We start from the raw sequence: 16,053 nt of genomic DNA, 5'->3' as shown, positions 1-16,053 counted from the left end.
GCAAGAGAGCCTTGATCACAAGAAGTACCAATGAGAGATTTTGCACAATAAGAGAAGCAAGATAAAGAAAAGAGCAAGGGAAAAAGCCGATCATACAAGCTACAATCAGATATTGAAGCTACCATAGATTTAAAGAAATTTGTAGAGGAAAGGATCTTAAATAGCAAGGTGGAGTTACATTGGGAGAAGTCCTTGGCATTGCAAAAAGAGAGTTCCACAAGGAAATCATTGATATCATAAGAAGGAAGCGACAAGCTTTAACGGAGTCTATCCAATTAGAGGCTGAAGAGAGTGCTTCAAAGACACATGTGATCCAAGTACACCAAATAGATGAAGATGATAATTTTGTAAGCTGCTACCAGTCTTTAGGCGGCAGAAATAGGCATGTTAAATTTGAAGATGAAGATGAAGACGAAGCCACTCATAAGAGCCACTATTCTAGAAACCATTGGGCAAGGGCTACAACAAAAACCTTGGTTTAGGTGGAAGATCTTGAGGAGCCTTATGTGGCCTTGATAGACCATGGTTCAAAGATTAACCTCATGTCCAAGAGTCTCTATATGAAGGGAAAGTGGCCAATTGATACTGACCATGGGTGGATGATTAGGGCTGCAAACAACTTATCTGGGGATCTATATGGTGCTTGTCCAAATGTTCATGTAACCATAGGGGATGTGAAAGGTGAGCAAAATTTCTTTTTTAAGAGATATCAAGCTATCCTCTAATCCTTGGACAACCCATACATCACCGCAGTGCAAATGGAGACAAAAGTATTGGATGATGGATCTGCCTATGCCAAGATTGAAAGCAAATATGGAAAACCATCTGTTCAATTCTTGACAGTTTGCGTTGACCATGAGCGAAATCATGACAGCTTAAGGGATCATTCTCTACCACAACCAAGCAAGGAGTTTTGAGATCAAAGGGAGATGAGGGGTTTTGGCCGAGTACCATTGTAAAGTGGGAGTGTAGTGGTATAAAAATAAAAAGGTCATCACCTAATCCAAAGGGAGATGAATCTTTTTCTACAGGTGCCCTAGTAGCAAAGGATGGATCAATATCTTTCACAACGCTTGGAGATTGAAAGAAGTGACAAAAACAATATGTAAATAGTGTGCATAGAAAATACAAAAACCATAATTTGCTAGATGAACACAACTACATTTCAGGTGTTTTTGAGGAGGTTTATTTTGTAGATACTCTGGGTGATCTCAATGCTATAACAAGTTCTAGTTCTCAACAAGGAAATAATTTGGTAAAAGTAGCTTCTATGGATATGTATAGAATCATTAAGTCTTTCAAAGATGAGGAGTTCTTCAATGTGCAAAAAGATATAGAAGTGCAAGTGGAGACAAAGTACAAAAATATAGCAAAGAAGGTGAAACTAGTGGCATTGCCTTTGCCTACAAATTGCAAGGAAACAATGGATTAGGCTCTTTGGAACCTAGTCTCTGAGATCCAAAAAGAGTTGGACACAAGTTTACGCAAGAGTCATTGAAGATGTTAAAAGTTGGAGGAAATGACTCCTTGATAGAGATTGAAAGAAAATGCTTTGAACAAACACTCTCCAAGCATGGAAAATCTTTTGCATTTGAGCCGCATGAGATAGAGTGTGTGGATCCATCTATAGTTTAACAATGGTAATATTCACTGTATCTCATGTGCCTTGGAATCTACAACCAATTCTAGTGCCAAAATCACTCTTCCCAAAGCTTATCGATTTACTCAATAAAAAGATAAATATGGGGACTTTGGAACCTTCATGTGGCCCCTACTCAAGCACATGGTTTACAATACCAAAGAAAAATGGAGCTCTACGCTTCATTCAAGACATGCAGCCTATCAACAAAGTCACAATCAACAATATGGGTACAGGGCCAATTGTAAATGATTTTGCAGAAGCATTTGCATGAAGGACAATATATTCTATGGGGGATTTGTACTCAGGGTATAATTAGTTCCAAATAGCAATGGACAGTAGGGACTTGACTACCATGAGAACACCCTTGGGTTTGGTAAGGATGTGCATCTTACCACAGGGAGCAACCAACTCGGTTTCACACATGATGAACGGTATGCATTAGGTGAAATTTGGACTCACAAAGGGGCCCTTTAAGGAGTTTCCTCTCTCTACCAAAACGAGCGCATGGATAAATTTTTGCAAACAAACACCAAAGTTGGTGGAGGTTTGACAGTTAGAGTGTCCTCTTCAAGCTCTATCTACTGATATATAGCATGTCATGAGATTCCTCATATTTTAGAAGATAATTTTTTTGATTCACCTATGATGTGACAACTCTGTTGGAATCTAAGTGAATCAACAAAAGAATCTTTTAAAATATGAGGAATCTCATGGCGTGCTATATATCAATAGATAGAGCTTGAAGAGGAAATTCTAATTGTCATACCTCCGCCACCTTTGGAGTTTGTTTGCAAAAATTTATCCATGCACCCGTTTTGGTAGAGAGAGGTAAAGTCAAACTCCTTAAAGGACCCCTTTGTGAGTCCGAATTTCACCTTTTCATTTGGCCCTCCCAAAAATTATGCACGTCCTGCTGCGTCTCCACTGCCAGTGCATCAAGATTTTTCTTTACAAAAACGAGATGATTGGACTGAATCAGAATTCAAAAGGATCAGAAAGAAAGCATATGGATTCTTCTTGAGGGATGACTACTTATGGAAACATCCTAAAAGGAGAGATGGGACTCCATTACGAGTAGTATGTGATAAGCCTACTCAACTCAAAGTCATCAAAGAGCTTCATGAAAGCCTATATGCTAGACATCAAGGTGTATGGGCTACTTTTTTCAAAGTGAAAGAGAGATGTTGGTGGAAAGGCATGTATAAGGATGTAGCGGATTTTGTGGAGTCTTGTGTCACATGCCAAATTATATCCAATGTACGCTATCATGATGGATTGCATCCTACATACCCATCAGCCATGCACTATAAATGGGTTGTTGATCTAGTTACAATGCCTTTAGTACTTTGTCAAATGAGATACTTGGTAATTGCATGGGAAGACTTGAAAAAACCAAGTGGAAGGGCATGCATTGAGGACAAAAACTACAGAAGCTGCTTGTAAATTTTTGCTTGATGATGTAATTTGCCACTATGGCTGTGTGGGAAAGATAATTGCTAATAGAGGTGAGTTAGATGCAGATGAAGCAAGGGATATCTTTACGAGAATTGGCACTGACTTGTGCTTATAATCCAGAGGTAAATGGGAAAAGACAAAGAGGACATCCTCCTATTGTCAAAAAGCTTTGGCTAAGGCATGCAAAGGTAGAATGCATGAATGGACAAGTTTGCTACCATATGCTTTATGGGCTGATCGTACAACTCATAGCTTAGTGGCTGGTTACATGCCTACTGAATTGATGTATGGTCAGAAGCAAGTCATGCCAATTGAGGATGTAGTTCCTACTTGGAACATGTTACTATGGGAAGATGGTGTCATTAGGGAAAATCTACTTGCTTTGCGCATAAAGAAATTGGAAAGTCGACAGGAAGACATAGACATTGCAAAAAGCTCGATTTAAGGATGCAAGAATAAAGAATAAAGATAGGTTTGATAAAAGACATAGGCTTAGACCAAAGCCTATTGAAGAGGGTGATTGGGTCCTAATGTACGACAATAGCCTTGAAAACCAACACACCACACAAAGAAAACTTGCAAAAAGGTGGTTTGGTCCCTATGTTGTCAAATATGTGCATGGAAATGCTGCATATACTTTGAGGGAGCTCGATGGAATAGAGCTTAAAGTTCCCACAGCAGGCAAAAGAATCAAGATGTTCAAGAGGAGACATGATAATGATCCTTTTGATTCACAACAAGATGATGATGAAGAACCTAATGACATTGCTACAGATGAGGATGAAGAAGCAGAGGATGATCTTTTAGACTTTGCAGAAGATGAAAATGACATCTAAATATTTGTGGATCTTATCACTACTTCTGTAATCGGACACTCAAATGTCCTAAGACACTAAAGTGTCCTGTTTTTCTAGCAACTTGTTATAATTATTTGGTGAACCTAGAAAAACAATTCATAGGTCACGTTGATATCCTACATCAGCTATGAGGTGAAGAACGTATCCAAATTTTACTTTTGCCAAGATTAATACCAAATTAAGATATATAATGATAAGTTTTAAGATTAAAAAATCATAAAAATTTAGTGTCGTTTAAATAAAATTTTCATAAATTGAATTTAACTTCTCATCAAAACAGATTTTGCACAGATTTCAAGGTGTATGGATAGGAAAAAACTTATTATAGAAGAAATTGAGCTTCATAACCTAGTTATGGAACTAGAATTTTGTTATAATCAAAAGACCAAAATCTTGAAAATGCTGACAAAGAGGAAAATCAAGGCATCTTTCATTATATACCTAAGGTGTATAATGTATCTATAGGTCAATACCCATCAACTAAGCATTTTTCAAGGGTTCAAGCTCATAGGCATCTTATAATTTTTAACCTCATTTAAAAAAAATTGTAGTGCATAATTTCTTACAAAAAAACAATTGCTATGAAAAACTAATGAAAGTGTGTATATAAATCTCCCAATTGTGTCCATATGAGGCATTTGTATACAATAAGTGAGATGAACGGAAAAATCCAAAATTAGACTTTATTTTAAGGCTTTTTTTGATAAATAAAAAATCATAATTATAACATGCATAGTTTTTTAAATATGTCATAAATCACCAAATGTGGCTTGCATAACCATTAAAAATTATCACCTTATGTAATGGAGTCATAGATCTAGTATATATGCATCATAAGCACGTGTAAACTTAGATGAACTAAATGTTTTTGGTGATCATTAATTAAATTTGTGAACGTTGCATATTTGACCCACAGGACTTTCTATATTTAATTCTAGTCACAAATGATTTTTTTCTCACATGACAATTGCAAAAATATCAAACACATATATAAGTAGCTACCCACCGATTATTGCATGCACCCTGCTCATTTTTTCTTAGGCTAGAGTATGAGTTTTAATGAAACATTGAATGTTGTTTTGCATAGGTTCTTTTCATGAGTGTAGTTACTATTGAGGTTATGATCAAAAGTGAGGGATTATAATTTATACGAGTACTTTGAATAACATTTTATAAGATTGCAAAAGCATTTCTTGAGATGTGTTATAGATTTCATGTACCATTTTATTTAAATTCGCAAAAAGAGGACACTAAAGTGTCCTTTTTGGTACCAAATTAGTGTTAATGAAGATTAAACCTACATACGAAAAATGTTGGCACATGCCGGAGGATGTGCAGGTTCATAGGTGGTGCATGACGTGCCATGGCATGTATATAGTGTGAAATAAAAACATTGGCCTCACTTTTGACACTTCTCGATGCATGGAAAGAAAAGCAATAATGTGCATATCGTGATATATGCTAAAGCGGCTAGTGCGGTCGCTATCATGTAAATACCTATCCGAGGAGTCGTGGCCCTAGATGTGGCACCTTTGCATGCTCTACCACTTGATAGGATGCTTAATTTGGTTTGAAAATGTACATATTTCAAGTGTTTTCTGGTGGCACGCTCATCTTGCCTATAAAGACTGATGCCGACAAAAATTGTCAAAAATAATAGCTAATAGGCACCGTTGCAAAACTGCATGGAAAGTGACCCAAAATGGTATATTGATGAAAAATGATGCTTATCTATGCTTTTTATGCTTATGCAAGTGATCCCACAAATCTAGGGATTTTTTTGACTCCGTTTGGGAATTTTTGCATAAAAACTGGTATTTTTTGGGTCAAGAATTAGCTGAAAATGACCTAGTTTTAGTCCAAAGTGGCAAAATGGCCCAAAAATTGATACATCAGCTCATCTTGCTCTGGGGAAGAGAGAGAGGGCTGATTTTTACAGAAAAAGCAGAAATTTTACTCTACTGTGCAATAGCTTCCATAGTTTCCCAATCTATGTGTGATGCAGTCCCGCCTCTTCGCAGCCTTGTATCTGAGCTTGTGAGGGAGTGAATTAGGGTTCCCCTTATCAAAATGGTGTTTGGGATTCAATTTAGAAGCTCATAAATCTCTGAAAAATCATAAAATTGTCGTTGTGGTGGAAGCTCGAGCATTCCTTTCAACTATTTGATGTTACGACTATGTAATTGGGGGCGAGGCTACATGATACCATGAAAGAGGTTTGGGTTTTGATTGAGAATTGTGCTTGTATGAGCATTGAGGTTTCATGGCTAAAACTTTAGTGTTTTTAAGTAGTTTTTTAAAGTGAAATTTAATGTGATTTTGTGATCCTCTCATCATAATCACGACTACGAAAACAAGCAGACTCCAAGCACGATAGGAAAGAGGGTTTGTGACTTTGCTGTCACAAACGCTCTTAGATTTTTTGTCACCCTTAAAAAGAGGGTTGGTGATTCTTCACAAACGCTTTTTCACAAAGTTTTTGTGACTCTCATCATGAACTCTCATAGCCAGAGGTTTTTGCACCTTCCCAGCTAGACCGCACGCATTCCGACAATGTAAAGACACTATGATGGTTGAACACTTTTGAAGTGACCAAATGATTGCAGACATTCTTACCAAAGGCCCCAATGAGTCACGTTTCATTCTCTTGCGCTCAGAGCTTGGAGTTTCTTTGGCCTCACTCTTTTTAGATTAGCTTCTCTGCTATTGTGATTGCTTTGTATATATAACATTGTAATCCTATAAGTACCATGCACTATGCACAATCCACACTTGTACATTGTGATCTCTAAGTCACTTGTATATTTGTACATAGATACACAATTCAGTTTCACATCATCGTCATGGGTTCATATTTTCACATTGTATAGGGGCTTGGGTTTTTCCCTTGAACTCCCCAAGGGTTTTTTTATCCAAAGCAAGAGACCTTTGCTTGAGTGAGGGTGTTGGAGCTATATATGGATCACTCTACTCAACTTGGTCTGACCTTTATATTTGTATCTTGTCCTCAATATGAATCAATCTTTGGGAGTGTACATGGTGTGTCTTTTGTCTCATCTCTCTCTTTCTCTTTACATCTCAATATGTTCCACCCATGCTTTATTGCTTTTTGCACTTCAGAACGCTTATGCTTGCAATATTTGCACATATGCACCTTCATCAGGTATTCATTGATGCACTCATCTTGATTTGACACGGGAAACTCTTCATGCAGCATGCTAATGAATCTGACTTTTAAATCATTTGGCACTTCACTCCAGGTGTTTAGTATGTAGTGTTGACACACATGAGAGCAAAGGACACGTATGCACGAGATCACCTTCTTGACGTCATCATCTAAGATGATGCTGCCACTGATATCAACCGAGTATGGCAATCCCTCTTGCCTGTGACACATGATCCTGGGTGTCTTAGCAGGGGTCTCAAGTGGCGTCTCAATGGGGGTACGGATGATAGGTGTCTCCACTATAGTCTAGGCGCCGAAGCGAGGAGTGTCGAGTGGGGTGACTCTCGAAGGAGAAGCAAGTGATGTATAGCCAGGAACGCCTGATAGTCGTGTTAAAAAACTTGGAGTAGAGGACAATGCCGTGTCTAGTGTGGGGACGGGAAAAGAATGGGAAGATAAGGATCCTCAACGACTACAAGGCAGTGTGGAAGAATCAACGGCGGTTCCTCCACAACAACCACCACCGCCACCACTAGATCATCGATAGCTAGAAGAGTGTATAGATTCTCTAGTCGACACCGAACTCTCGAAGCGCGTTGATCGCTCCGAAGCAGAGAGAGATGCTAAAGGAGTGGAATGATGCTATGGTGCTCTAGAGCGATGGCAATCCTCGTACCACCTCCTCTTCTCGAGGTCCAAGGAAGAAAGAAACTGATCATCATCCATACTTGCATTAAATATAGGAACATTAAATCTTAATGGTGAATGGAGAAGAAAATCTGAACAAGATATAATTTGATTAATCACAATTTGAATTTCACAAGTCTAGCATAGAGACAAGAATGAACAAAAATCCACCTAAATACAATATATATTATAAAAAGGAGAAAAATTACTCAAATACAATGTCTATGGCTTTAAAAGGTCTCTCTCTCATCTTTGTATAAGTTTTTATAACTCCTTATGTCTATATAGAGCTCTCCATTTCATTTTGTAGGTCCTCCGTATGCATCCCATAGAGTAGCACCGCCAAGCTCATCTGGCACCACCTCAGCGGCTTCCAGATTAGGATCCTTTTGGATCTCCTCCATTGATGCCGCTATGATTGGCACATTGTAGCCCTCATACATCCGTGCACTATGAGGGGCTACCTCTATGACATACCACCAATTTGATCGAGACTTTGTAGGATGAAATACCACCTGCAAGAGCCACATAACTTACATGAGTTCTTCTAGACCATCGGTTCTCTAAAGTTGGATGTTAAATATTTACAGATTTACTTCTTCACAATGCTCAAGTAGTACAAAACTGTCTCGAAGGCCAATCCACTTTTTGGTTGAATCCACCTCAAGATAACCTGACTCTCCTCTACACACAGAAGCGTTGCAACCCTCCATGTTTATCTTGAACCATTTCACATCGAACAAATCCACAAAAATTACTCTATTATCGATCCTCAAAATCTTTTGTGGCATGCCAAAGTAAGTGAGTTCCGCCACCACAAGATCTGCATCAAAGCACCGTCGTCGACTAGATTGTTTGAATTTTTCCATGATTCCACAAACTTGTGTAAAACACTTTTTGTCGATCCATTCCACCCTAAAATGTTGACCTTTACACCATGCTCCCGTGTATGACTTATATTACAACCAAAAAAGATCATGAGTGGCCGTCCAAACATCTAAAAATCCATGAGTCATATATTGCAAACATACTTTGGTCGCGCAACCCCAGGAGTACTCCCACTCCTCCTCAGTCACCCGTTTTCCGCACTGTTGTGCACTTTTCAATTGGTTGTGCAACCATATTAAGCTCATGAATGTTGGTAGGCTCCTCTAGGGGTTCACTATGTGTAAAACTACCATATCACGTGCGTTCAAGACATGTTTGTAAAACCCCTTATCTTTGAATTTTGTTAGTAATATAATGTACCCTTTTCTTTTAAAATCTGTAAGTTTTTTTAAAATTTGAAAAAATAATGCCCTTCTGTATGTATATTTCTGTAAGTTTTTTTAAAATTTGAAAAAATAATGCCCTTCTGTATGTATATTTCTGTAAGTTTCAAGAACTTTAAATACCCTTCTGTTGAACTCACGTGATAGGTTACATTTTTGTTAGGTGACCTCCCCGGGGTAGGCTCTCAAGACCCGCTGGATAATGCATCGATGATCATCTTCCCCGTCTCCACTGGATTCGTGCCCTTTGTTGCTCTTGCTTTGCATCCTCATATGACCAAATTTACTTTTGTATCACTAGATTGTGAAGCATGCAAAATTGATTGATCTTATCCTCTATATCTTACATCATTTTCTTTTCAACACTGAGATTGCACATGAACATCCCAAATATGTGCTGATCATCTGTGGTTCTCCAAAGCGTATCTCGGGCGTGATCAAATCTGTCTAGCCACTCTCCAATGTAAACTAGGGACTCTGATACCAGCCAAACTTCTACCATGCTACCCTCTAGACGTGCCTTCTGACGCACATATCCGTTGATCATTTTCATGAGACATTCTAAAAAGAACATCCATCTGGAATGCACTGTGCCTGCTATTTCTACCTCATCAACTCTGTGAACAAGAAGATGCACTTAAATGGTTACCATGGTAGTAGGAAAGTGTTTCTTAAACATGCATACAACCTCCACAGTGTTTAGTTTGGGGATGGTATGCACCAACTTCACTGCATGTATACACATGACAATAGATAAGCTTGTTTGGAGATCTACATGTATACACGTGACAATAGATAAGCTTGAGAAAAACAAAGGTTTATAGTGTTTGAGTTTGAGATATATTACCTGAGCATTCTCTTAGTCCCGGACAGTCATACATGGTCCACATCAGAATGCCTCTGATCAAAGCATTGCGTCAACTTGTGTGTCGGCTCATATCCACCACTTCTATGCCAATCCACAATTGTTGTAGCTCTTTCAATAGTGGACAAAGATACACATCCATATTCTTTGCTTTATACCGTCCTGACACAATCAAGCTTAGAAACAGGTTCCCCTTCTTGACAGTCAACCGCGAGGGAATGTTGTAGCTGACAATGACAATTGGCTATACATTGTAAGATGTTGACCCTTCACCAAATGGATTTACTCCATCCATAGCCAGGCCTAGGTGCAAATTTTGAGCTTCCCTAGCAATCTCCGGCTATGTGCCGTCTATATGCTTCCATGCGGTGCAATCCGTAGGAATCCATAGCACACCATTCGAAGATCTATTCTCCTCGTTCCATGATGCTAGGGCGGCCAGGGACTTAGATTTGAAGAAATTCTTGATGCAAGGCAGCAGAGGAGAGTGTTGCAAAACCTTTTGCGGAATGTTTTGTCAGTGGATATCTACTCAATATCTCTCAGAATCACATTTTGGACACTTATCCATGCCTATGTATTCCCCTCTGAAAAGTATGCAGTCGTTAGGACAAGCATGAATAGAATTGTAATCCATCCCCAAGCTTTGCAAGATCTTTCATACTTCCTCTCTAGAATCAAACATAACATTATTAACTACCAGTATGTGCTCTTTGAGCAATCAGATACATCGTGAAAAAAATGCAATACACTTGTGTAAGTAATTTGGTACATTATACATTTAGAGCTTTTTATTGAATTAAACATTTTAATAGATCATTTGAAAAGTGTTGTGACGCTAGTGTCACTCCATCCAAACTTTTCCTGCAGGTTGAGAAGAACTAGGAGCACCTTGAATCTAGACACACGTGCTCCACCATACAATGGCGTATCAGCTTCACTTTTCATGTCATCATAGATAAGCCTTTTTGAATTCATGATCGTCTCAATCATTTCTTCGATCTGGGCAACAACTAGATCTATAATAGATGGGTCAAACTTGCTAAATTTGCGAATGTGCTACAAAGAAATGTGTGTCGTCCATTGCACATCATGTTTGCATTGATTACAATGACATAAGATCCTTGTTCAGAGATAGGAATTTTGTTGGAGGGCCCCACATCGTCATCACTACTCATAATGAATGTAGAAACCTTATAACATGAACATAAATTTAATCTTCTATTGGAATCCTCCGTCTCTTATCTCTCTCTCTCTCTCTCTCTCTCTCTCTCTCTCTCTCTCTCTCTCTCTCTTTTAATCTCCCTCACAATCAAGAAACCATAGATCACACTGTAAACTACCTCAAATTCTCTAGCCATGTCTGATCTCCGTACACCTCGGTCTAGAGGTGCACAAAGATCAGCACCACCGGTTATAATCTCATCTTTACTGGTCAATGCCTATATTTGTGGGTATGAGAAATATACACACCCACTTCTACATGACAATGCATGTTGTGAACAAAACTTCTTTTCCCCTTGTTCAGTTGTATCCATTCACATCAACTTAGCATCTCTTCACAACATCTCTTTATTCGAGCGATTACTGTGCACATTAAATGTCTATCTCCATTCTGAGTATCATGCCGTTGAAAGATTTCTAGCCTAATGCCGCGTCCATGGAGAGAAAGAGAGAGAGATGTTTGCACTTGTGAGCTTGCAAACAACTACATACATAAACTCATGTGAGCTACATGCAAACTACTGCAAACATAACCATAAACCAAACTCTACATTTAAACCATAATCCTGAAGCTAAAATGTAATATAAAAACTAAATCCAGAATCTAATCTTAAATCTAAGTTAATCTCTCTCTCTCTCTCTCTCTCTCTCTCTCTCTCTCTCTCTCTCTCTCTCTCTCAAACATGCATGCACATACACAGAACAAAAATGTAGATTTTTCAAATGAGAACAGCTCCTGCTACATCATGCGCTTTAGCTGCTCTAATTCTTGTTCAGCACCGCGAGTGCTCCCCCCCCCCCCCCCCCTCTCTCTCTCTCTCTCTTTCTCTCTCTCTCTCACACACACACACACACAAGCCAACTTTCTACTTTGTGAAAGTCCCGAGTTATCCACTTTTCTCTTCCATCACTCAAGCTCAACAAAAGGAGAACGCTTTTAGCAGCTAGTATTGCTGCATACCCTTTGAACATTCCAAAGCTAAATAGCCTCAAACACCTTTAAGCTCTACAAAAAAGAGAGAGATGATTGGGCCTCTTCGTTAGCTCTAAACCTTAAATCTTTGGTTAAATCCTAAATCTAACCCCAAATCTCTAATATTAAATCTAAACTTAAACTCTAACATAAATATAAAGACTAGATCGTAAACCTATGTTGACTCTCTCTCTCTATATATCTCTTTCCCTCTCTCTTTATATATATATGTCATAGTACATCTATTTACAAAGACAGACATTGACAAAGCTCTTCACCAACCGATGCACTATTTTCTTGGACAATACAGACATTAGATTATATCCACGAGGAGTTTATTGAATTGGTCTCATAAATCATTTTGACATTTTGAAGACGTTTAATATTCTCTCTCTTTCTTTGTTTCTCTCTCTCTCTCTCTCTCTCTCTCTCTCTCTCTCTCTCACACACACACACACACACACACACACACACACACACACACATACACAATGTGCGTGTGTGTGTGTGTGTGAGAGAGAGAGAGAGAGGGAGGGAGAGAAAGAGGGGAGGGAACATGAGAGGGAGGAGTGGGAAGCAGCATACCTGGCTCTCCTTCCTCTCCTCATGTGTGTGTGTGTGTGCGCGCGAGAGAGAGAGAGAGAGCGAGAGAGAGAGAGAAGGGACCTGGTATATCTATTTTGCACAGAGCGTCGAAAATGAGATCTAAGATCTGAGTTTTTGGCGCTTGTCGCAGATTATTTTTTTACATGGTCGGTGTCACTATAATCGTCGCTATGAGCGTCTATATGAGTGTCACTATATTATTTGTTGCATAGCAATGCTCATTGTTGCGACGATTATAGTGATGCCGTTAAGTTTCACATTTGAGTGACGGATTGCTAGTGTTGCTACTATGAAGAACCTCTTCTAGTGAAATCTCTCTTTGTGGATTTCAATCTGCAGGTCTGCAAACTAAAAATCAATGAAGCCAACATCTACTATCTGTGGAACAAGATTATCATAGATGCAGAGAAAGCTCACATGGAAATGGATGATGAGGATCTTGAGCTTCCCATCAAGAAGAGAAAAAGGTTGGAAACAAAGAGCATGCTATCTACCAATCAGGAAACCTCTTAGGAGGCTTATGAGGTGGTCTCCAAAGATAAAAAATTCATGGAAAAGATATAGTACATGATCAATTCCTTGAAAGATTAATGTATCGAGGTTGCATCTGGTTGGCTTTACTATCTATATTGTATCTATTTGGCATTATAGTCAATGCTATGTTATATCTGGTCGGTAATACCGACACGTCATGTTTTGTAGTAAGGGAGAGTCTCCCTGGGTATGCACATGGACATGATAGTCATGGAACATGTGATGGATCATGGCACTGATGTAATTTTTGTCTTCTCTCTTATTCTGTTAATATAAAGTTCACTGTTTTGTTGGGGGGGGGGGGGGGGGGGGGAAGATCTTGGAATCAAGATATTTCTAGCAGATTGAGAAATTTGGGCCAAGTAATCTTAGGCAATGAAAAGTGTAGTCATTAAAAATGGCTAAACAACCTCAATGTCCTGGATGTATCAAAAAATGTGGGCCATACCTAGAGCAATAATCAGATGGGAGAATGCCATAGAGTAGAAAATTTGGACCACATTTATATGACTGCTAGCTTGATTCAAGATCATGGTTCATTAACTATAACGAGGACCTATCTGTCCTCTTTCTAACCATAAACTTGTAATGTTTAATCTCTACAAGATTGAGAATAAGTTGAAGGCTTTGTGGCCCCACCTAGACTAGTCCCTTTTTAATGTGAAAGTTCTAAAAAATAAAGTGGAGTAAATTTTCTATACTGTTTCTTAAAGTCATTCTTGAGAATTTAAAGCATGGGACCAGGTTGTGTCTGACACTCAAAGGACCCTTACCCTTTATAAAAGTATGGCTACAAAAACCAAAGCAAAGAGAAGGATGGTGACAACTAGGAAGATTCAATTGGGGATACGTTTCGTAGTTTCCCCCCAAGTGTGACACTTACAATGTAAATTGAGCCACATCTCATGTCAGGAAATGTGGCCTTCAAAGCCTCCAAATGGTGCCATGTGGTTTCCTCCATGTAGCTCAACGAGTTACATGGACCCTCTCCATGTGGCATCGAGCTCGGTGCCATGAGGGATGTCCACGTAACTGTTCGAGTTATGTGGGCCCCATATCCTATGGAGCCAAGATCAATGTCATATAGTATGGCCATGTTATTCTTTGAGTTATGTGGATCGTCTACAATAAGGAAATTTTGGACTCTCAAATGGGACCTAAAAGGACTTTGACTTTCTCCTCTTGTCCAAAATAGGTGCATAGTAAAATTTTTACAAATGAAATCAAAACTTGTCGGACCTTTTGGATTTAGAATGTACTCATCAAAATCTATTCATTGATATATAGCATGCCATCAGATTCCTTATATTCTAGAAACTTCCATTTTTTGATGTGACAACTCCGTCTTATAAACGGAATCTCTCCCCACATTTCAGCTTAGGTGGGGAGGCTATAACTTTTACAAATCAACTCCAATTTTTTTGGAGTTTGGGGATTTAGAACCTACTTTTTAAGATCTTTCCAATGATATGTTGTGGTTGGTAAGGTTCTGACAAAGCGTTTATGTACTTCACCGGGTTGCCCACTTTGGACGAGAGAGGAAAAGTCAAACCTCCTTCTAGGGCTCTTTTGAGAGTCCAAATTTTCCCTAATGTGTGGCACCGAGCTCAGTGCCATGTTGGCAAGGCCCATACTATGCAATAAAATGGGCCGTATAAGACATACAACCCAGTTTAGGCCATCTAGTATGGTTAGGGACCACCCAAACCATATTGGATGGTTGTTAAAATTTGTACACATGGGGATGAATAACATTTTTCCACTTGTGCAAATTTGCACAGCCATCCAATATGGTATGGGCGGGCAAGGTCCATACTATGCGCTAAAATGGACCATATGAGACATACGACCCATTTTAGCACATATTATGGGTCAGGACTACCCAAACCATATAAGATGGTAGCGAAAATTTTCATGGGTGTGGTTGAGTACCAACTCCCCACCCATGAAAAGTTTCATAGCCACCCAATATGATATGGGAAATCAAGGCCCATACTATGCGCTAAAATGGGCCATAAAACTCACACGGCCCATTTGGGTGCATAGTATGGGTTGGGACCGCCCTAACCATATCTAATGCCTATGAAAATCTACATGGGTGGGGGTGTGTACCATTTCCTCACCTCTGCAAAGCTGGTTAGCTATCCAAACTGGTATGGATGATCAAGGACCATGCTATGCGCTAAAATGGGCCATATGAGCCATATGGCCCATTTTAGCGTATAGTATGAGTCGGGATTGCTCAGAAAATATCAAATGGACACAAGAATTTGCATGGGTGGATCCCATACTATGCGCTAAAATGGGTCGTATGAGCCATACAACCCATTTTAGCACATAGTATGGGTTGGGACCACCCAAGCAATATCTGATGACCATGAGACTTTATAAGAAGGGTGTACTATTCCCCCATCTACACAACATTGTAGAGCCATCCAAACTGGCATGGGTGGTCAAGGCCGATACTATGTGCTAAAATTGGTCGTATGGCTTATACGAGCCATTTTAGCACATAGTATGGTCCTTGACCGCCCAAAATATATTGGATGGCCACAAGAGTTTTCATGGATGGGGATGAGCACCATTCCCCATACTTGCAAAGTTTCACAACCATCCACACTAGTATGGGTGCTCAAGGTCCATACTATGTGCTAAAATGGGCCTTATGAGCCATACGGCCCGTTTTAGCGTATAGTATGATTCGGGACTGCCAAACCATATTGGATGTCCACAAAAATTTACACGGGTGGGGGTGAGAACCATTCTAAAATCC

The sequence above is a fragment of the Adiantum capillus-veneris genome, chromosome 11 (assembly GCF_014529385.1).
Source record: "Adiantum capillus-veneris isolate H3 chromosome 11, ASM1452938v2, whole genome shotgun sequence".
NCBI lineage: Eukaryota > Viridiplantae > Streptophyta > Polypodiopsida > Polypodiales > Pteridaceae > Adiantum > Adiantum capillus-veneris.
The sequence above is the reverse complement of the archived record's forward strand: the minus strand, read 5'-3'. Positions refer to the sequence as shown.